The sequence below is a fragment of the Panthera leo genome, chromosome B1 (assembly GCF_018350215.1).
Source record: "Panthera leo isolate Ple1 chromosome B1, P.leo_Ple1_pat1.1, whole genome shotgun sequence".
In the NCBI taxonomy this organism is placed as follows: Eukaryota; Metazoa; Chordata; class Mammalia; order Carnivora; family Felidae; genus Panthera; species Panthera leo.
The window spans coordinates 21,926,390-21,948,585 of record NC_056682.1 but is presented as its reverse complement, the minus strand read 5'-3'; the positions used below and the strand labels follow the sequence as shown (position 1 = coordinate 21,948,585).

The 22,196-nt window shown below is 36.8% G+C and overlaps 1 pseudogene; it reads right to left on the bottom strand.

Moving 5' to 3' along the window:
- The window catches only part of LOC122216857, an 81,302-nt pseudogene extending 63,637 nt beyond the window's left edge, over window positions 1–17,665 (bottom strand).
- Window positions 17,666–22,196: the final 4,531 nt, after the last annotated feature.

The window sequence follows — 22,196 nt, the reverse complement described above, 5'->3', positions numbered from 1 at the left end:
TAAGAAGGGATCATACACTGTCCAGGGTCTGGTATTTCCATAAGTATTTCTAGTATATGTTGTGTGCCCTCTGCTGTTGCATTTTGGCTACTCTTTTCCACTGGTCAGTCTTCTGCAGAGCTCCTCCTTGCTTGCAGTGGGGAGCGTTTGGATCTTTAATTAGGTGTGCTTTGATTTATTTGTTAAAATAAGCCTGGAAATAAAGGTGGGTGGGGGGAGGAAAAGAAAGAGACAAAAAAAAGCCTGATCAAAAGAAAAAAAAGAGAGAGAGAAACGGAAAAGGAATAAAAAAAACAAAACAATAAAAAAAAAACTGTAAGCCTGAATCCAAAGAAAAAGAAAAGATAAAATCTAAAAAGGAAAAGAAGAAGCCTGATCCAAAAAACAAGAGAAAAGGAAATGAAAAAGCAAATTATCAAACCAACAAAAAACCATAAGCTTGATTCCAAAGGAGGAAAAAAAGAAGAACAAGTAAGCCTGGTCCTACTTCCATCAGACCTGCAGATGTTGTTCTGAAGAACTCGATTATCAGTACACGTGGTGCACGCGGGGTGCTGCCAGGGCTGGTCTTCTGGAGGACAGGCCCGCTGCACTGACTCATCGTCAGTCAGACGTGGCCCAGTAAACATGCAGTTGCCAGGCACAGTGGGGTGGGTTTGGTGTAGGCGGGTCCCGCCTCCCCTGGGGGCCACTGTGCTGCTCTCTGAAGTCCCACCATATTGGTACTGGGCGGAAAAGGCACCGCCCTTCCCCCCAGACAGGGGATCTCTTACCCCCTACTGTTCAGGAAGCCCTCAAAGAATAGTGAGAGCAGTCAGCATGCCCTATGCCACAGTCCTCCTGCATTTTATCTTTGGCACATGACTAGGATTTAAAACTCAACATCTTAAATCATCTAGCACCACTTGGACTTGCTCCATTCCTCCAGAATAGAACCTCTCATTCCTGTTAGGCAGTCAACTGACAACCATGAAGATCATTGTGCCAGTCCTCCCATCAGTTTCCTGGGAATTCCAAGTGATCTGACCTCAATACAGCTGTGTTTGAGGGGTGAGGAGAGCCCAGGGTCCCACTACTTCTCTGTCATCTTAACTCCCTCCCCTTCAAGGTAAGAATTTAAATTGTTTTGACTGGGTAGGAAGCTTTGTCATTTGGTTAACAAGTATCCCAGAGAATGACAGAAGAAGGATTCTCTTCTCCATTGATTTATGACTCTTTGAGTGATTCTAGGTTTGTTTTTGTTGTTCCATCTCTCATCTTGTGCCAGTATCAATTTCCTTTACCATGGCATTGTAAAAAGACTAGCCTTGCCTCACCACGAGAAGAGTTTTTACTGGTTTCTGTAAGGAGTTTTATATGCTACTGATTCATTTTATATGCATCAGTGACAGAAAAACATAAAACTAAATATAACAATGGTAACCTCATTGACAGGAATTTTGCAAGAACATTCCTCAGGTATTACTTAAAAATTTTTTATGTTACCAAAGCCAAGAGTGGGTCAGAGCAACCTACATAATAATAAGCTGGTATTTACTGAGAGCTTACTATAGATGAGCCAAGAATTACTGTAAATGCTTCACATATATTATCATTTTTTTCTTTTAACATCATCTGTGAAACATCTCCTCATGACCTATGAAGATGCTCAAAGAGCCAAAGGACACCATAGACAAACAACTGAAGGAAACCAGGAGAACGATGTCTCAAAAAATAGACAATCTGAAGAAAGAAAAAATATAAAAAAGAATCAAACAAATTTTATAGGTGAAAAGCACAATAAGCATAATATCCTATGAGGAAACTGATACACAGAGAGCCAAGGTTACACATCTGGTAGGACGTAAGGCCAAAATTTGAATGTGGGGAGAACTCATGGTCTACCCATCCCGTCAACCTGAGTGCACATCAGAGTCCACTGACTATCAGGTTTCCTTTGATTCCATAACCTGCACTGGCCAACCCCAAAGCTAGACATTTATACTGGGAAAAGAATGCTCCCTTAAAGCCTCATCCTAGTGAAGAATTCTAATAGCTACTTAAGAGACTGGAAAAGACTTAGCCTACGAATAGAAACAGGACATTCAGTATAAGAAAAAGAGAACCATTTTGCCTGAAATATTGTTCTAAAAGATTTTACAACCCACTATTAGCACATTATAGGCATGCCAATCTCTCAAGAAATTACTTTTGAGAATTTAAGAATATTATGAAAAGCCGTTAGACATTGTGTACTTACGCACCGAAAACTCAGATTCATTCACCCAAATATATTCCAGTTCAACAAATCTATCATTTGAAAAACAGAACTATAGAGCAAGATCTATACAATCAACTTTATAAATACCAGCCTCAATTAGGGAAATGCATAAGTGAATAACCACAGGATGGAAACTTAAATGAGAAAATAAAGACATTAACTTCTAAATATGGCAAATTTTAAAACACTATGTGTATAAATGTTACCAAAAAATATATATAAGACATTAATAGTGCTAAACTTTGGACGGTAACCTTGTAACCAATGGATCTTTTATACTTGTGGATATTTTAAGTATTTCCACAGTAGGTGTTCTAATAATTTTGTATTTATTCAAATATAATACAAAATAGAAAAAGCAGACAGCAAGACAACATGTTCAAAATTATGTTAATTTGGGGGGCAAAATGTTAGCCTATAAAAGTTAATATTAGATACATTATTTGGTCATATTTATTTTCTTTTGCCTGTACTTCTTCAGCCAGCATGTATTGTTTTTACAATCAGAATAAACTTTTAGAATATTATGTTCTACATGATGTCCATAACATTGCCAAGATGATTTTTAAAAGGAAGTACAATGTGAAAACGTGTTGTTTTCTTTCTGATTAGAAAGCTAATCCTTGACAATCCCCAAACCCAGCACTGAGTGGGCCAGATCTCTGAGTTATCAGGCAGGTTTTTGTCAATTGCAGCTACTGCGGTATTTCCAACTCTCAGCACAGTCTGCTACAAAGAAACTCTTCAAAGTTGTCTGTTAAATTAATTCCACACATTCAATCTATGCCAACAGAAGGTTTAGTCCTGATCACTAAGCACTATCTCAATCCTTAAGTTGGCCATTTTGATGTCCTCTTGGGAGAAATGTCTATTTAGTTCTTCTGCCCAATTTTTATTTCGATTGTTTATTGTTTTTGAGTTACATGACTCCTTTCTTTATGTATTTTGGATGTTAGTCCCTTTTCCAATACAAGATTTGCAAACATTTTCTCCTATTCTATAGTTTGTCTTTTCATGGTGGTGTTTAATTTGCTGTGCAAAAGTTTTAAATTTACTGTAGTCCCATTTATTGATTTTTTCTTTTGTTGTTTGTGCTTTTAGCATCATGCCCCAAAAAATTATTGCCAAAATCAGTATGAATGAACTTCTTTCTTATATTTTTTAGTTTTATGGTATCAGGTCATAAGTTTAAATCTTTGATCCATTTTAATTTTTGTGAGTGGTATGAGATAAGGGTCCAATTTCACGTTCTACATGTGTTTCTCCAGTTTTCTCAATGCATTTACTGAAGAGACTATGCTTTCCCCATTGGATGCTCTTGACTCCCTTGTCAAATAGCTGACTGTATATGCTGGGCTTTAATCCTAGGTTCCCTCTTCTGTTCCACTGGTAAATGTGTCTACTTTTGTGCTAGCATCACACTGTGTTTGGTACTATGGCTTTATAGTACAGTCTGAAATCTGGAAGTGTAATACCTCTAGCTTTATTCTTTTTTCTCAGAATTGCTTGGACTATTTGGAGTCTTTTGTGGTTCCATACAAATCTTTGGATTGCTTCCAGTTTGGTGAAGAATATCTTTGGTATTTTGATGGGGACTGAACTAAATATGTAGACAGTTTTGAGTAATATAGCCACTTTATATTAATTCTTATGATCCATAAACATGGGTTGTTTTTCCATTTATTTAGGTCTTCAATTTCTTTCAGCAAAGTTTTATACTTTTCATTGTACTAATCTTTCACTTATTTTGTTAAATTCATTCATATGTATTTTATCGTTTTTGATGCTATCATGAATGGGATGGTTTTCTTTCTTTTACAGATGCTTCATTATTGGTGTAAAGGAATGCAATCGATTTCTGTATATTGGTTTTGTATCCTGACACTTTACAGAAATTGATTAATTACAATAGTTTTTTTGCCTGATTCTTTTGAGATTTTCTGAATATTGGATCATATCAGCAAATAAGGACAATTTTGCTTCTTTCTCTCTGATTTGGATGCCTTTTATATCTTTATCTTGCCAAATTGCTCTAGCTAGGACTTTCAGCACTATATTGAATAGGAATAGTGAGAGTGGGCATTCTTGCTTTGTTACTGATCTGAGAGAAAACACTTTCAATTTCTCTCCATTAAGTTTAATGTTATCTATGGCTTTGTCACAAATGTACTTTATTATGTGGAGGGGCGTTCCCCCTATAACCACTCTATTAAGGGTTTTTATCAGGGAAAGGTATTTTGTGAAATGCTTTTCCTGTAACTATTGAAATGATCATGTGATTTTGATCTTTCATTTTATTGATGTGGTGTATTAAATTTATTGACTTGCATATGTTGAACAATATTTGCATCCTGGGGATAAAACCCACTTGGTCATGGTATATAATCCTTTTAACATGTTCCTGAGTTCAGTTTGCATCTATATCCACCAGGGATATTAATCTACAGTTTTCTTTTCTTGTGGTGCTCTTATCTAATTTGGGGAGCAAAGCAATGCTGGCTTCACAAAATGAGTTTGAGAGTATTCTTTCCTCCTCAATATTTTGGAAGAGTTTGAGAATGAACTGGTGTTAATCCTTCAAATGTATTTGGTAGGATTCTTCAGTGAAACTGGTCTTGGAGTGTCTGTGTTGGAGGTTTTTTTTTTAAACACTGATTCAATCTTTTACTGACCACTGGTTCAACCATTACTGGTCTGTTTAGATTTTCTATTTCTTCCTGATTCAGCCTTGGTAGGTTGTATGTTTCTAGAATGTATCCATTTTTTCTAAGTTATGTAATTTATTGGCATGTAAATGTTCATAGTAATCTCTTATGGCTTTATGTATTTCTACAGCATCAGTTGTAACGTCTCCTTTTTCATTTCTAATTTTATTTAAGTCTTCGTTTTTCTTTTTCTAATTAAAGGTTTACCCCTTTTGTTTATTTGTTCAAAGAACCAGAGTTTAGTTTTTTTGATCCCTTATATTGGTTTTCTGGTCTCTATCTTATTTATTCCTGCTCTTGGCCTTATTATTTCCTTCCTTCTGCTAACTTTGTACTTATTCTGCTTTTTCTAGTTCCTTGAAAGGTAAAGTTAAATTCTTTGAGATCTTTCTAATTTCCTAATATATGTGTTTATTGCCATAAACTTTCCTCTCAGAACTGCTTTTGCTGCACCACAGCATTTGATATAGTGCACTTTCATTTTCATTTGTTTTGAGATACTTTTTTTATTTCCCTTTTGAATTACTGAGTCAATGGTGGTTTAGAAGTGTGTGTCCATTTTCTAAAATGTGGCTCAATTCCAAACTTTACTTGTTGATTTTTGGTCTGGACAATCTATCCATTACTGATAGTAGGGTACTGAAATCTCTTGTATTGTTGTCCACTTCTCCCTTAAGACCTGTTATTAACTGCTTAATATATTTTGGTACTTGGGTGTTGGGAGTATTTATGTTTATAATTGTTATATTTTCCTGATACACTGACTCCTTTCATTTTATATAATGACCTTCTTTGTCTCTTTTTACACTTCTTGGCTTGAAGTCTCTTTTGTCTAATGTAAGTAGCTTTGGCCGTGTTCTTTCCATTTCTGTTTGCTTGGAAATTCATCTTCCATCCTTTTACTTTCAGCGTATGTGAGTCTTTAGAAATGAAAGGAGTCTCCTGTAGGCAGCATATATTTGGGTCTTGTTTTTTTTTTGTTTTTGTTTTTTGGTTGTTTAGGGTTGTTTTGTTGTTTTAATCCATGCAGGCTCTCTGTGCCTTTTGATTGGTGAGTTCAATCTTTTTACATTTATAGTGATTATTAATATGTAAGGGTTTACTAGTGCCATTTTATCTTTTTCCTTTGGCTATTTTGTTCCATTGTCATTTCCCCTCTATCTTAGCCTAGCTTGTGTACATTGGAGGTTTTCCGTGGCGATTTGCTCAGGCTTTTTTTTTTTTTTTTTTTTTTTTTTTAAGGTCTTACTGTTAAAGCTTTCTAGAGAGAAAACAACCTTAGCTTGAGAATAATAAGGCCTCCAGTATTTTATGAATCTTCCTTAGGATATGAAAGTCCTTTCAGAGGCCTCCCTTTGGCCTTTACCTCCCCCAACCCCACAGTATATAAACACTCTTCCCAACTCCAATACTGCTCTTTTTACCCACAGGTCCTGTCCCTGTGCTTCAATAGTATCACTTTTGCACCAAAAAAAAAAAAAAAAAAAAAGTCTCCTGTCTCTGCTCTAGATTTTTGCTTCATGGTTACCCTGAATTTTACATAAAACATCTTATAGATAAAACAGTCTTTTTTTTTTTCTGATAGAAATTTAATCTTCACTCACCTATAAAGATCCTATCCTTCTACTCTTCTCTTTTCATATTTTTGATGTCACAAGTTACCTCTTTTATGCTGTGATTCTGTAAGGAAGTTGTAGTTATTTCTGATGTCTTTTATTTTTTAATATTTATGTGTTTATGTTTATTTATTTTGTGAGACAGTGTGTGTGTGTGTGTGTGTGTGTGTGCGCGTGAGTGGAGAAGAGGCAGAGGGGGAGAGGGAGGGAGGGAGGGAGAGAGAGGGGGAGAGAGAGGGGGAGAGGGAGGGAGAGGGAGGGAGAGAGAGGGGGAGAGGGAGGGAGAGAGAGGGGGAGAGGGAGGGAGAGGGAGGGAGAGAGAGGGGGAGAGGGAGGGAGAGGGAGGGAGAGAGAGGGGGAGAGGGAGGGAGGGAGGGAGGGAGAGAGGGAGAGAGGGAGGGGGGAGGGGGAGAGGGAGGGGGGAGGGGGAGAGGGAGGGGGGAGGGGAGAGGGAGGGGGAGAGGGAGGGGGGGGAGAGGGACAGAGACAACCCCAAGCAGGCTCCATGCAAGTGTGGATCCTGACACAGGGCTCAGTCAGATGGCACTGTGAGGTCATGATCTAAGCTAAAATCAAGAGTCAGATACTCAACGACTGAGCCACCCAGGTGCCCCTCCTTTACTTTTAATTTTTTTAAAAATATTTGTAATGTTTATTATTTATTTTTGAGAGAGAGGGAGACCGAGAGACAGATTGCGAGCGGGGGAGGGGCAGAGAGAGAGATACAGAATCCAAAGCAGGCTCCAGGCTCTGAGCTGTCAACACAGAGCCCCATGTAGGGTTCTAACCCACCAACCACAAGATCATGACCTGAGCCCAAACCAGAGGCTTAACCACCTGAGCCACTCAGGTGCCCCGCCGCTAATATACTATTTTTAAAAAAGAGTTAAAGAGTCGAAATATTCTAATTCTGACTACTAATCACTTTAATCAAAGTTTTGTGTACTTCTGTCGTATTTCAGCTTACAGAGCTCCTTTCAACGTTTGTTCAAAGGCAGGTCTAGTAATGGTGAACTCCTCAGCTTGTTTTTTTTTTTTTTTTTGTCTGGTAAAGCCTTTATTTCTCCTTCATATATGAAGGATAACTTTGCCAAATAGAATATTCTTGGCTAGCAGTTTTGATCTTTTAATACTTTTAATATTTTTAAGATATCATTCTATTCCCTCCTGGCCTCTAGAGTTTTGGTCAAGAAACCTGCTAACAGCCTAATAGGCACACCTTTGTAGGTTACGGTCTTTTTTTCCTAGGCTGATTTTAAAATTATTTATCTTTGAATTTTGACAGTTATAGTGTAAAAGTCTTTTTACATTGAGACAATAAGGTGTTCCATTAGCGTCATGGACTTACATATCTTCTCCAGGTTTGGGAAGTTCTCAACCATTATTTCTTTAAATATGATCTCTGCTCCCTTTGCCCTCCCATCTTCTTCTGGGATACCCGTTACTCCTCTATTGGCTTTTCTAATGGAGCCAGACAATTCTAATGTTCCTTCACTTTTAAAAAATCTTAGTTCTCAGGGTGCCTGGGTGGCTCAGTCGGTTGAGTGTCCAACTTCAGCTCAAGTTATGGTCTCATCGCCCATGAATTTGAGCCCCACGTCAGGCTCTGTGCTGACAGCTTATAGCCTGGAGCCTGTTTCAGATTCTGTGTCCTCCTCTCTCTCTGCCCCTCCCCCACTTGTATTCTGTCTCTCTCTGAAAAATAAACATTTAAAAATATTTTTTTTAAAAATCTTAGTTCTCTCCTTTTTCACTTCAACTATTTTTCTGTTTCTATGCTTGAGCTTGCTATCTTTCTTCCATATGATCTGCTCTATTTCCAATGCATTCTAACACATTCTTTACCTCATTTATCAAGTTCTTCAGCTGTCGAGTTTGTTTAGTTCTTTCTTAGGATTTTAATCTCTTGGTAAAATGCTCCTTCTGTTCATCAATTTTATTCCTGAGATCACTGTATTGCCTTTATGACTTTCCTTGCGTCTCGTTAATTTTTTTCTTAACAACAATTTTAAATTTTTTTATGTTAGAGCATAATATTCTGCGTCTTTGGGTTCAACTGCTGGAAATTTTATTTTTGTGATACCATATTATTATGATTTTTCATGGTATTTGATGAGAAGTGCCTCTGCCACTGCATTTCAAGAAGCAAATACCTTTCTTACTTAGTCAAGTTTTTGTTTCCTTTGATTCTAACAGTTCAACAAGTTGGTAGTTAAGAGCCTTCCTTTTGTTTTCCAGAAGGTGACCTATCACAGAAGTCTCTGCTTCCTCTTACTGAGTGGACAGTACATACACACATTTAAAAGAAAAAAAAGGGGGGGGGACATGATGGCAGAGTGGGGGAGGTATGTGTACCAATGGCTTCAGGCATTGGCTGTTCCCAAGGCCCATTAGCGGGTACCCTCAGGTGGGAAAGGGGGTCCCTAAGAACTATTGCTCATCCTTTTGCCTCCCAGAGCAGACAGCAGGAGATGCCCTTCTGCAGTCTTCTTTGTCTGTCTACTTCCCTTTCCTTCCTTTCCTTCCCCCTCCTCGCTATGGTCTCCAGCTGCAACTGCAGCACCTACAGTCAGGCAGACCCCCACTCAGTGCCTTTCCTCTACACCTCCTTGTGTAGTTGTGTCGGTTCACTGCCGTTTCTTTCATCACTGCCTCTGCTGCTCCTAATTCCACCACCTCCTCCACAGTCCTGTCCACTCTCTAGTAAGTGCACAGATGGATGAATCTCTCAGGTGTCTCGGGAGGCTGTACAGAGGCACTTTATTTATTTTTTTTTTTTCCAGTTATGGATGTCCATATAAATCAAATGGGAGAGAAAAAAATTAATGAAAAGCCCAGGACCAGATGGCTTCCCTAGAGAATTCTACAAAACATTTAAAGAGGAATTAACATCAATCCTTGAAAAACTTAAAGGGAATCTAACACTTCAAAAATCATTTTACTAGGCCAACGTTATCCTGATACCAAAGTCAAACAAAGATATTATAAGAAAAAGATAGCTACAATATCCCTGATGAATAATGACACAAAAATCTTCAATAAAATACTAGAAAACTCAATTCAACCACACATCGAAAGTATTAATCACCGTGAACAAGAGGAATTTATTTCTTGAATAAATTACCACTTCTCTTCAACACAGTGATGGGAGTCCTAGCCCAAATAATTAGGCAATAAAAGGAATAAATGGATCTAAATCAGAAATGAAGAAGTAAAATTATTTGTGTTCACAGAGGACATGATATTGTGTATGTAGAATATCCTAAAGATTACACACACACACACACACACACACACAGTTAAAACTAATTAACAAACTCATACAAAAATTAATTGCATTTCTACACACTAACAATAAACAATTTACGGAAGAATTTTTTGTTTAAATTCCATTAGTAGTGCCAATACAATACTTAAGAATGAACTTAACCAAGAAGATGAAAGACCAGTATGTTGAAAACTAAAAAAAAATTACTGAAAGTCATTAAATACACAAATAAATGGAAAGATATTCACATTATGGATCAGAAGACTTAATATTGTTAAATCATCCACACTACCCAAAATGATCTACACATTTAATGCAACTATCAAAACTTTATGGCATCTTTTTGCAGAAACTGAAAAAATTTAAAATTCATATGGAACCACAAAAGACCATGAATAGCCAAGAAAATTAAAAAAAAACTCTTAAGAAAAACAAAACTGGAAAACTCACACATCCTAATTTCAAAATGTACTACACAGCTATGGTAATCAAAACAGAATGGTACTAGCATTAAAAAAACCACACTGATCAATAGAACAGAATAGAAAGTCCAGAAATAAATTCTCACATTTATGGTTAAACGATCATTGAGAAGTGTGACAAACTATACATGGAAAAAGGATAGTCTATTCTACAAATGGTGATGGAGAACTTAGATATCTACGTGCAAAAGAATGAAATTGGACCCTTGTCTTACACCATATACAAAAATTAACTCAAAATCATTTATAGACTTAAACATAAGACCTGACACTACAAAACTTCTATAAGAAAACAGAGAAACACCTGCAGGACACTGAATTTGGCAACAATTTCTTGTAAATGACACCAAAAACACAGGCCACAGAAGAAAAATACATAAATGGAATAGATCAAACTTAACTTCTGTGCAACAAAAGAAATAATCAGCAGAATGAAAAATAACCTGTGGAGCTATAGAAAATATTTGCAATCATATGTTAATATGCTGTTTTATATCTAGAATATATAAAAATTTCATATAAATTAACATACACCCACAAATTATCCAATTTGAAAATAGGCAAAGGACTTGAACAGACATTTTTCCAAAGAAGGTATCAAAATGACCACCATGCATATGAAAAGATGTTTGGTATCCCTGATCACCAGGAAAACACAACCACAATTACGTATCACCTAACACCCAATAGGATGGCCACTGTCAATAAATAAATAAATAAATTAATTAATTAATTAACAACCATTGGCAAGGTAGTGGAGAATTTAGAATTACTGTTGATGGGGGTGTAATACGGTGCAGCTCTTATGGAAAATAGTACGGAGGCTCCCCAAAATATTAAAAATGGAACTATCATATGATCTAGCAACTCCATTCCTCAATTAAAAACAGGATCTGAGATATTTGCACACCCACGTTTATTGCAGCCTTATCCACAACGGCCAAGACGTAGAAGCAAACCAAATGTCCATCAACAAATGAATGAATAATAAGATGTAGTACGTACATCCAATGAAATATTATTCAGCCTTGAAACAGAAGGAAATCTTATCATATGTTACAACATGGATAAACCTTGAGGACACTTGCCGAGTAAAAGCAACCAATTCCAAGAAGACTAACACTACATGATTCCACTTATATGAAATATCTAAAAGAGTCAAACTCTTAGAAACAGAAAGTAGAATGGTGTTTGCCAGGGACTGTAGGGGAAAGAAGAAAAACAGAAAGTTGCTATATACATATAGAATTTCAGTTTTACAAGATGACAAATTTATAGAGATTTGCTACACAACAATGGGCATAATTAACACTAGTGTACTTTATACTTAAAAATGGTTAAGATGATAAATTTTATGTGTTTTACCACAATAAAAAAATAATTTTAAAAATTGTAGTAAAGGCCCGAGACAGTATAATTAGGCCAGAAAAAAAGACATAATGAATGGAAATAAAAAAAAAAAATCATTATTTGAGATACATAATTCTGTTATAAACCAAAAATAATCTAGAGAAAAAATATTTAAAAAATACTTGATAAATTCTTTAATTATTTGATGCAGTCATCTTTAATAAAAAAGGTCTATTTGCTACCTAGAAATAACCCTAAGAAAATTAGACAAGAACTTTCTACCAACAGATTATAAAATTTTGCATAAGATATTAAAAGATTAAAACTGGAGAAGAAATTTCATGTGTGAAAATCAGACACTGTAAAAAATATATTTGTTCAACTCAAACCGACTTATGCATTTACTGTAACTTGAATAAAACAATATAATACAATCCTTTAGTTACTCATAACTTGAAAATTTATTTGAAAGACCTCACATCCACTAGTAACCAAAGTACTCCCAAAGAAGTATTATCAAGGCTTACTATAAAGCTAAGAGTAATTTACATAAAGCTCTCCAAACAGATCTAACCTATATGGAAACTTAATATATAACATTTGTAGATTAGTGAGAAGGGAAGAACTTTTCAATATTTAGTGTTAGGACAACTGGTTATCCATACAGGATAAACAACGGCAATGGTAATTGAATTCTCTCATCAAGTATTTAAACAAGAAATATGAAATAAATGTGTGAAACTTTTAGAATGTTTTATAGCCTTGGTATAGGGAAGGATTTCCTAAACAAAACACAGAAAATAATGATATTAACAACTCAAAAAATTCACCACTGCAAAATCAAGAAAGACATACATTCATTAAAGGACACCTTTTAAAAATGAAAAGACAAACCACAAATTAGGAAAAGATACTCGCAAATAAAATATCAACAAAGAGTTAATAATAGGATTACATGAAGTTTTTCACCATATCAGTGAACAGAAGATTATCTAATAAAAGATGAGCCAAGAGATAAGAATGGGCATTTCCACAGAAGAGGAAACACAAGTGGTCAGTAAGCGTATGAATGTATGTTCACTTCTCATTAATGGGGGAAATACAAGTTAAAACCACAATGAATAATGAGATACAATTTTACACTAAATAGATAAAACCAATGAACAATACCAAATATTGGCGAGAATGAGGAGCGCACTAAAAACGATCACACACAGTCTGTGGCCATGTAAATTTATACAGCAAACTGTGCATACTGTGGGTGGATGTGGACTGTCAACTTAGCTAAACTGAATTATGTTTCATAACATTGCCTCCATGCACAGTTGCAAGTTAACGCAGGCCACGAAAGTTAATTTATGCAAGACCAGTGGACAGAAGTAAAGCAGTAGCTATGTTCTTCATGCTTGAAAGATCAGTTCAGAATACCCAGCACTGATGCAGTTTGCACACACTGTCACTATGTGCCGACTCACCAGGGTACTGTGAGGCACCAGCGAGTCCACAGCTCCTGTGGCTTCTCTGGGTCCTGTAGGATCCTCACTGGGCCACGTGGTTTTTAGTCCTGTGAAGAACACCATGTGCTCCTAGAAGATCTTCTCATCACCAAAGCTGTAGGCCTAGAAACAGAGTAAGGTTTTAGTTTGTCCTCATGGGTCCCGGTTTGTCCGTTCTCTACCCTATTTACTATCATCTTCTCTTTCTGACTGCCAGCCCTGTTGACTTTATACCAGACGCAAAACAGCTTCATAAAGACTGTTTCACCAGCTCCCACAAATGCATAAGGTCAATTTCTTAAATATTTTCTATACGTATCACTCAAAAGATTCCACTCTTTTGATTTAACTTTGTGATTATGAAATGAAGAAAATAAAACAAGCTGTATGTAGCAAGTAATGGTTTAATATTTCATCGACAATGAAAAATATACTGACTTTACCTTCTTTTTCTGATACATTTATTTAAGGAGAAAATAATGCACAAAATTCACCCTTTCTTTAAAATATATTCTTTTGCCTAAGAGCTTTCTTTCTATTAAACTTTACTCAGGGTTAAATTTATCACTGATGGCAAGCATAATTCATAATAATGAATGGTGCTCACTCCCAGAAAAGTGAATGTCATCAACAGGGGTGAAGTATCCAGAGAGTGTGGGGGCAGATTTAGGTGTCACCTATCAGAGCATTTGTGCAAAGGACTAATTTGAGGAACAGCATCCTATGAAGAAATCAAAGCCAGGCAGAAAATCCAATATCCAAGGCAATCTAAAGGGGTTAAAGAGAATAGAACATCGGCCAACAAAGGTATTGAAAAGGAATGAGGAATGAAGAATAAATTTGTAAATTTGAAGGTGAGAGGTACAGGCTGGAAGAACCCTCTGAGCAAAGGGAGGCAGCTATAGCTGGTAATTTTTCTAATGGCCTCTGGTGAGGGCAATAAAACAAGAATTTACTGTAATCGTTACTTGTTTTCTTCACATAAAGCCCCTCTATTCTTTACAGACACCACAGAAGATTTTTTGGGAGCCAAGAACATGTTGACCTGAGGAAGGCATTACAAATACACCATTTATAAACTTAAATAATATAGTTCAATTAAACTATTGATGTCAACATGTAAACCTTATATATCTGGAATGAAGTATTTGGATCAATGTTTTAGTTACCATAGTATTTTGCCATTATGCTATATAGACATCCATTAATAAACGATTAGCTGATTATAATTGTTATAATGTAAGGAAATATTATTTAGCACTGGTAAAATGAAAGTAATAAAATGAATTTCTAATTCCAATAAATTTTGAAATATTTCTAAAGAAATAAATACTATTCCAACTCTTAGAAAGAAAGAAATTGGGGGGCCATAACGAGCAAAAAAATGTCTTGACACCATATTCAGATTTAAGTTTCTCTTTTTTTCAAATGTTCAACTTTTTCTTTCAAGTTTTTGTATCTACATTCACTGTGTTTTGATGCAAAAATCTGTTCCTAAAACTGGTTGTTACAGATATAATCAAAATTCTGCATTGTATTTTAAATTTAATCAAGAACTACTTGTCTTACTTCTATGATAGCTTTATATAGAGATACCTTTATTTATTCCCAATTTTAAGGACTCTGCACAGTCCAATACTAAATTATTAGAACTATGATAGCAAAATGACAGTGAGTTACCTCAAATTTTTGTGATTATAAAAAGTCTCAATGGCAGGCATGATATACAAAAGTATGTAAACAAACAGTTTCCTATAAAAACCATTATTTTAAAATGCTGTTTCCAATGATAAATGTTCACCTCCTCCAGTTTATAATTCCACAGTCATCACTAAACAAACCTTTGAATGTAAGAGAAAGGTACACTGTCCATTTTGGTGAAGAGATTTAACCAGAAACTCAACTTTAAAAAGATAGAAGTATACATTTTTCTTCAATACTACGGGGAGATAATTTGTTGTAACTGGGAAATAAATACCTGCTAACCTTGGGCTTTGAATTTTCACAAGCATTTGTGACTCATAGCTTCTCATAATCCCAAAGGTTCTCTAATAAAAAGTTGTGGGTTTTGATTGTACTATAATGTTAATCAAGATCAAATTAACCATCTGTGACTTATAATAAAGTAGTCCTGGTGTCTATCACCTTCTTTTCTAAACAGTTTATCAGTGGGGTTTTACAATGGATTAAATTCCTGACTTTCACAGCAAAACTTCTCAAGTCTTGACTCCTGCAATTTAAATGACAAGTAAAAATCAATACAAGTGCTTTTGTTAATAGTCTCAAAATGAGAAAACCAGAGTATCTGGAATAGAAACACAAGAACCCAAGGTTTAACAGTACTAATTTTTAGTTTCCAACCTCTTAGGGCTTCTGAATTATCACTGTCCTCAAAACATCCTCTTACCTCATAAACCACCCTGTTTCTTGAATTATGAACCAAATTTACAACGATCTGAGAACATGTGCACTGCAAAATTGTTTAGCTCCCTAACTTTTTCATCCCACAAAAACTGAAACGCAAGACAGTGCAACTAATTCATTTTCAAGGCTTTAAACACTGCTATAACTCAAGAAGTATAAATGTTACAGAATTTCAAAGGTATCTGAACTGCATCATGTATTTAAATCCTCTCACTCTCTCCATGAGGGAACTAAAGACCCCCAAAAGGTAAAGACTGGGCCCCAAGTTATAGACCCAAAAAGAGAATTTTAACCAGAACATAAATACATGATTGCAAGCTCACATTATTGTCCAGCTGGTCCTACAAGCACAGAAAGATGATTTAATTCGATCCCTTTATTGTATAGATGAGCACACGGGATTACAATGGTTACCAGGTTTGCTTAATGGGGGAAGGTTATTCACGGAGTTTGTCAAATAGAAGAGCTGAAACCCTGGAAATGCTTTCTAAGCTTCCACACGTAAGGAGAAAGCACTGCCTTAATCCATATTCCTTGAGGAATCTCTTTTCTGGCAGTTACTATTACTTTTCTACACTTTGAGGCCCACATAATAAACTCATAGCTTTGTTTCAAAACAAATATTTTCAAAGGCCATTTTCCAATATCAAAATAGTAATGCAGGCAGGCAAAACCTACTCACGGGAACAGGTACTTCATACCAGGCGATCTTCTACGGACAAGGGTAAAACAAAGCCTGAAAGCATCGCCTATTCTAGAAAAGGGAGACGGGATGACCTAAAACCTAACCGCCAAGCAATTGAGCGAATAAATACAATCATTTCAAGTACTCATAAATGCGGGGCCTAAAATTCTAAACCCAAATGTTGAGGGAGACTTTTTTCTAATCGGAATGATTTCACAGCTGTAAAACGGTTTACTGAGAAGTGGCCCGATAAACAGGGAGTTTGGGGAAGAGGGATTTCTCGAACAATTCATACCGACCACCGAAAATTGCTAGAGGGGCCATATGGTTTGAGTGTGAGTGTGTGTGTGTGTGTGTGTGTGTGTGTGTGTGTGTGTGTTGTGTGGGGTGTTTTGTCGTTGTTTTTTTTTGTTTCTTTTTTTTTAGAAATCGTGTACTTTTCTTCAACCTCATTTCTATTTTCTGTTTTAAGAGTCAGTGGAAGAACAGCATAAGATACTAGCTGGCCATTCCTACCCGTGCAGAGGCCCCCGCAGGGGGAGCTGCAGACATCCCCCCCCCCCACCCCCCCCGCCGCCCCCGCCTCCGGGCCGGAGCAGGGCACTGCTTCCTGGGCACAGACGGGAACCGCCTACCTTCAGGCCAGTCTGCAACCTAAGGTTGAGCAGCAGGAACCTCGGGAACTGGAGCAGTCCACCTACCCAACCTTCCTCCTCGGTCACAGCCTTTGCAGCAGCAGCTGGTTCTTGCTTCTCAATCTCCCCAAGACGTCTGCAGAAATAGGGATCAGGTGTGATCTCCCGTCGGTGTTCCCGCGAGATCTGGAGCACGCAGGTGCAGAAACTCCCTGCCCAGCTGCCCCTCATCAAGGCCACTGAGTGAGCTGCCTTTGTTAACAAGTTGCAGGGGGTGGCAATGGCAATGACCACGCAGTGCAGAGGAGAGTTTGTATCACACAGAGCAATGACAGGCTGATTAATTTAGGAGAGGCTAGTGGTCAGCCCTGGGATCAGTAACCACCGGAAGTCTCGGCTCTCTGAAGGCTCCCTGGATGAGGGTACTGAAAGTTCCAGAAGTGAACTGCCTAGATCGAGCTAGAGAAGGTTCCAGCAATAGAAGCAGCCACAGGACAGCAGCCAAATGCAGCACAGCTCACCAACCAGTATCCCTAAAGCATATGACCCTGACATCAGCTGGGGTTTCAATGGCAACAATGTTGCCTCCCCGCAGAAGCTTCTCCCAGGTTCTCTTCAGATTTGTCATGTAGATGCTATCAATTTTCCTTTTGTAGAGTAGGTACCATCTAAATGGATTCCTGATGCAAGTGATTTGAAAATATTCTTTTCCATCATTTGCAGGACATCAAGGGCACTGGACATGAAAAATTTTCCTGTAAGTTACCGCGGGAATTCAGGACAACAATTTATGGACTCTTCCCTGGTAGCACAGATTGGTGAGTTCATTTTTTAAGCACCAAAGTGTTACCAGCAGCATAGGAACCAATGAAATAAGAACAGGAGAAAAATAACCTTAACTTAAAGCAGAACATCCCCTCTTGCTTACTCTCCCTTTCTGTCTCTCTTGTCTCTTGCACACACACATCAATCAGCAAACAAGCAAAGGAAAGTAAATGTAACGTGAAGAAACTCAACCCACAAGAAATGCTATAAGAAGCCTTGATTGTCATTAATCTGAGACTAATGAGAATATCTCATTTCAAAGAAAATGTTTTACTATTTTAGTATTATCCCTCCAAGATATTTACTTATATAGCACCATTTTCATGTTTTCCTTATTTCTAGGAATTTTTTAAAATTTAAACCTGTGCATTATTTAAAACTAAAGTATCTATTTTCTTTTTTTTTTAACGTTTATTTATTTATTTTGAGAGAGAGAAAGAGAGAGCATGATCGGGGAAGAGGCAGCGAGAGAGAATCCCAAACAGGATCTGTGCTGTCAGCACAGAGCCCCATGTGGGACTAGAACTCACGACCCATGAGATCATGACCTGAGCCAAGATCAAGAGTTGGATGCTTAACTGACTGAGCCACCCAGTTGCCCCATAAAGCATTCTATTTTCTTATCAAAAGTTATATAGGTCTATTTAAGAAAACTTTTAAAAACGTGAATTTGTATAGAAATAAAATATTTAAAAACATGATCATCCCTTCTCCTAAGTACAAGAGCTGGTCCCTAGAAGATCTTCCTTTCAAGCCTGCCTCTCCTCCAGCTCATCTTTGATTGCACAGCAATTCTGGTCACTCAAAACTTTCTATGTGGTAAGGCTACTCCTTGGCTTAAAATGTTTGTTTGGCTGATTCCCTTATTCCCACTGCATGCAATGAATGCCCATATTTCAGTAGCTTGGATGCCCGGCATGTTCCTTTTCCTACTTAACTCTCCCACTTGATTTCTTTCACAGTCATTATGTCTTTGTCATTATTTCACAGTATGCCCTCTGAGGCTTTATTCCTGTGATTTCTCCAAGGGAACACATTTCCTCTAACTCCATGGCCTCTGAGCATGTTGTGCTGTCTGAAATACACAAGAGACAAGCACAACCCTTTTCACCAGACAGCTCAGACTGATTCTTCTGTTCTCAGATTGGTTCAGACAATGACTGGATTTAGTGCTCATCTTTCGTTATCAGAAGACCCTGCTGACGTCGTCGGCTTTCATGTGCTATCTTATATTTCTACAAATATTTATTAAGTTTTCTTCTCTGTGCCAGTCATTGCTCTAAAGGGAAAAACAGTAAATAAAACAGACAAAATACCTACCCAATTGGAGTTTACATTCTAGTGAGGAGAAACACACAGTAGACAAAAATATAATTTAGACAACGTCAGATGGTAATCAGTCCTATACAAATTACTTAAGGAAGAAGAAGTATCTGGGCATTGGAGTTTGTACTGGGTGATCAGAGAGAGTCTCAGTGAGATACAACATTTGAACAGAAATGGGGTGAAGCATAGGAACAAACCATGCAAATTTCTAGGAGGTAGATGTTCCAGAAAGTGAAAGGGCTGTGAGGTCTTCGAAGACATATGTCTCCAGAAGTTAACTAAATGCCAGGGTTGGATTTATAAAAGAGAAGAACATTTGGAAATGAGGACCTACATCTACATTTCTCAAATGCTCATATCCTAGACCCATTATTTCTTTATACATGAATAGCCAGAGCCTATATTGCAATATTAAGATATTTAGCAACATCCTTGGTTTATATTCACTAGATATTAACAGCATTCCCATAAACCTCCCATAAATCCTGACCCTAACCCTAACACCTAACACGTAAACTTAACCGTAACCCTTAAACTTAACCCTAACCCCTAACCCCTAACCCTGACCATAACCATAACCATAACACTGAATTAACATGAAATTTAATTTTATTTTAGAAAACGATTCTTTCTTATGTGTTCAGAACAGACCATGGGATAACAGGCAGAAATAGCACAGTGGTTGTTCAGATCAGGACGACAGGAGTGCAGGTGATGAGAAGTGGTCAGATTCTGGAGTCATCAGATTTCCTGGAACATTGTCATGGATGTGAGAAAAAGACAGATCATGGATGACTCCAAAATTTTGGGCCCCCCAAAGTGTAAAGATTGGACTTGCTAGAGATGGAGAAGGCTATAGGTAGAAGGGGCTTTAGGAGAATATTCAGGAATTCTATTCAGCAATAAGTGTCCGGTGTCTATTAGACATCAAGCTAAAGATGTTAACTTGTCAGTTGGCTATAAGAGTCTGCATTTCAAGGGAATAATCTGGGTCAGAAACATGAATTTGAGAGTCACCTACACATGATTGATATATACAACCATGAGATTACATAAGATGACCAAGGGGATACAGATAAATAGAAAAACAAGAGAAATGGACAAGGGAAGGAAAGGAAGAGGAGGAGAGACTCATGAATTGAGATCTGGGGCACTTACACTTGAAGAGATCAGGGGGAAAGGAGAAATCAATAATTGAGACTATAAAGAAGGAAGAAAACAAAATGGGTGTGATGTCCAGGGAGATAAATGATTGCAGAGTATTAGGGGTAGGGATCAAATATTTCTGCCAAATATTTCTGCTAAGTAAGGAAGACTGCCTATAACAATGGATTTAACAATATGAAGGTCACTGATGTTAATTATAAGAGCATTTCTGATTGAGTAATGGGAGCAAAAGCCTAACTGGAGTGAATTAAAAGAGAGTAAAAGAGCAGACCTATGCTTGGCATTACCTTACTGAACCCTCAGCAAACTCTGAATCTTTGAAATCAGAGATATTCACAGTCATTATTTCTTTGCAACTTCAAGCTGTAGGAAACATCTTGGAACAGACGTGGGTGAACCATAAGTAATTGTACCCTTAGAGATCTCCTATATTATTATAGTCAATAAAAATATATGCCATGTAGACTGCTACAGAAATCTTCACAGTTGTATATGGAACTCTGAGTGTTTTATAATTTTAATCTGGCAGCAAAGCCAACTGTATATCAAGAGTGTTTTAATTGGTATACTGTCTTAAAGAGTATAAAAGAAATAGATAAATTACTTTCTAATCAATTGTAACCAAGTAAACTATTTTGCAATTCATTATTACTGAAAACAATGGGAAGAAGACCAGGAAACCCCAGGAATTAGGGATGAGGATAAGTAGAAACTAATGGAAAAGCAAAAAGCATACAGAGTTTGAAGAAAAAAATATGAACTACAGGATGAAAACAAACCAGTTATAGGAGAGCAAAGTACAATGAAATGAGAATAACTACAGCAGTGGATAAAATTGAGGCATTCACAGTGACAGCAGGAGTACATCCAATATATCCAATAATCAAGACATTGAAATAAGGCAACGGTTGTCTTGGCAGAAAGCTTATCTTTAAAGATTATGGCCAAGTGGCAGTTTTCATCGCCAAAAATATTAAAATAAAATAAATGAAACAAATAAAATAAAATAATAGTAAATGAAGGCTACGACCATCTCAGAATCTTATGTTTACATTGCCAAGGTGGAAGAACTAACACATGGAAGGGATACTGTGGGTTAAATCATATCCCCCTTACATTCTGTAACAGTGTTCTTTTTCACACGGGGGATAAAATATTTTCTTTAAACAATTTTAGAAATAAAAGTAGTAACAGGGTGCTTTTTTGTATGTGAAAACAGAATATGTAATAATGATAATAACAACTGTTCATTGGTTTCTTAATGAATTTGGACAAGTACAGAAAAATGCTTTGGTTCTAAATTTGCAAATCTGCTGATCATTATTCCATTGGATTTTACTAATATGCTGCCATTAAACCAAAAGTAAATAGTGGTATATTACTTAGGGTTTTACCTCCTTGAAAGAAAATCTAAAGGCCCATGATATGCAGACATGTAGAGCTGAGATCAAGTTTATATCTCATGTAGTATACAGACCCTTGGCTATAATGTTAACCCCCAAATCACCTACACTTGCATCTCACTTGGGCCATGTATTTACTCTTTGTTCCATATGCACTAACATTTGTGAAAAAATTGTTTAATTAAAATATTTGCTCTTTTTATAAAACATATGTCCTTGAGCTTAAAAAAAAAAGTCAATTCCTTCCAAGTGCTGATGACCAAAATAAGGGAAAGGTTAAGAAGTCTAAGAAAGTGATAATGTTAAAGCAGGAAACATATTTTGGCTAAAACAATGAAATTTTACATTTCATTTAAATTGAAATTGAAATTTTAATTTTAAATGAACATCCTAAATGAAACTGTCATTCTTTCTGATCTGTACAGAAACAAACAAAGTTTGTAAGACATCAGTAAATGCTCCCATCAATACTTTTTGGGGGAAACTACATGGTATTTGAGGCTATGTCTCGGGCAACTTTCGAGAGTCCACTGTAACAGCCATTCTCAATCAGT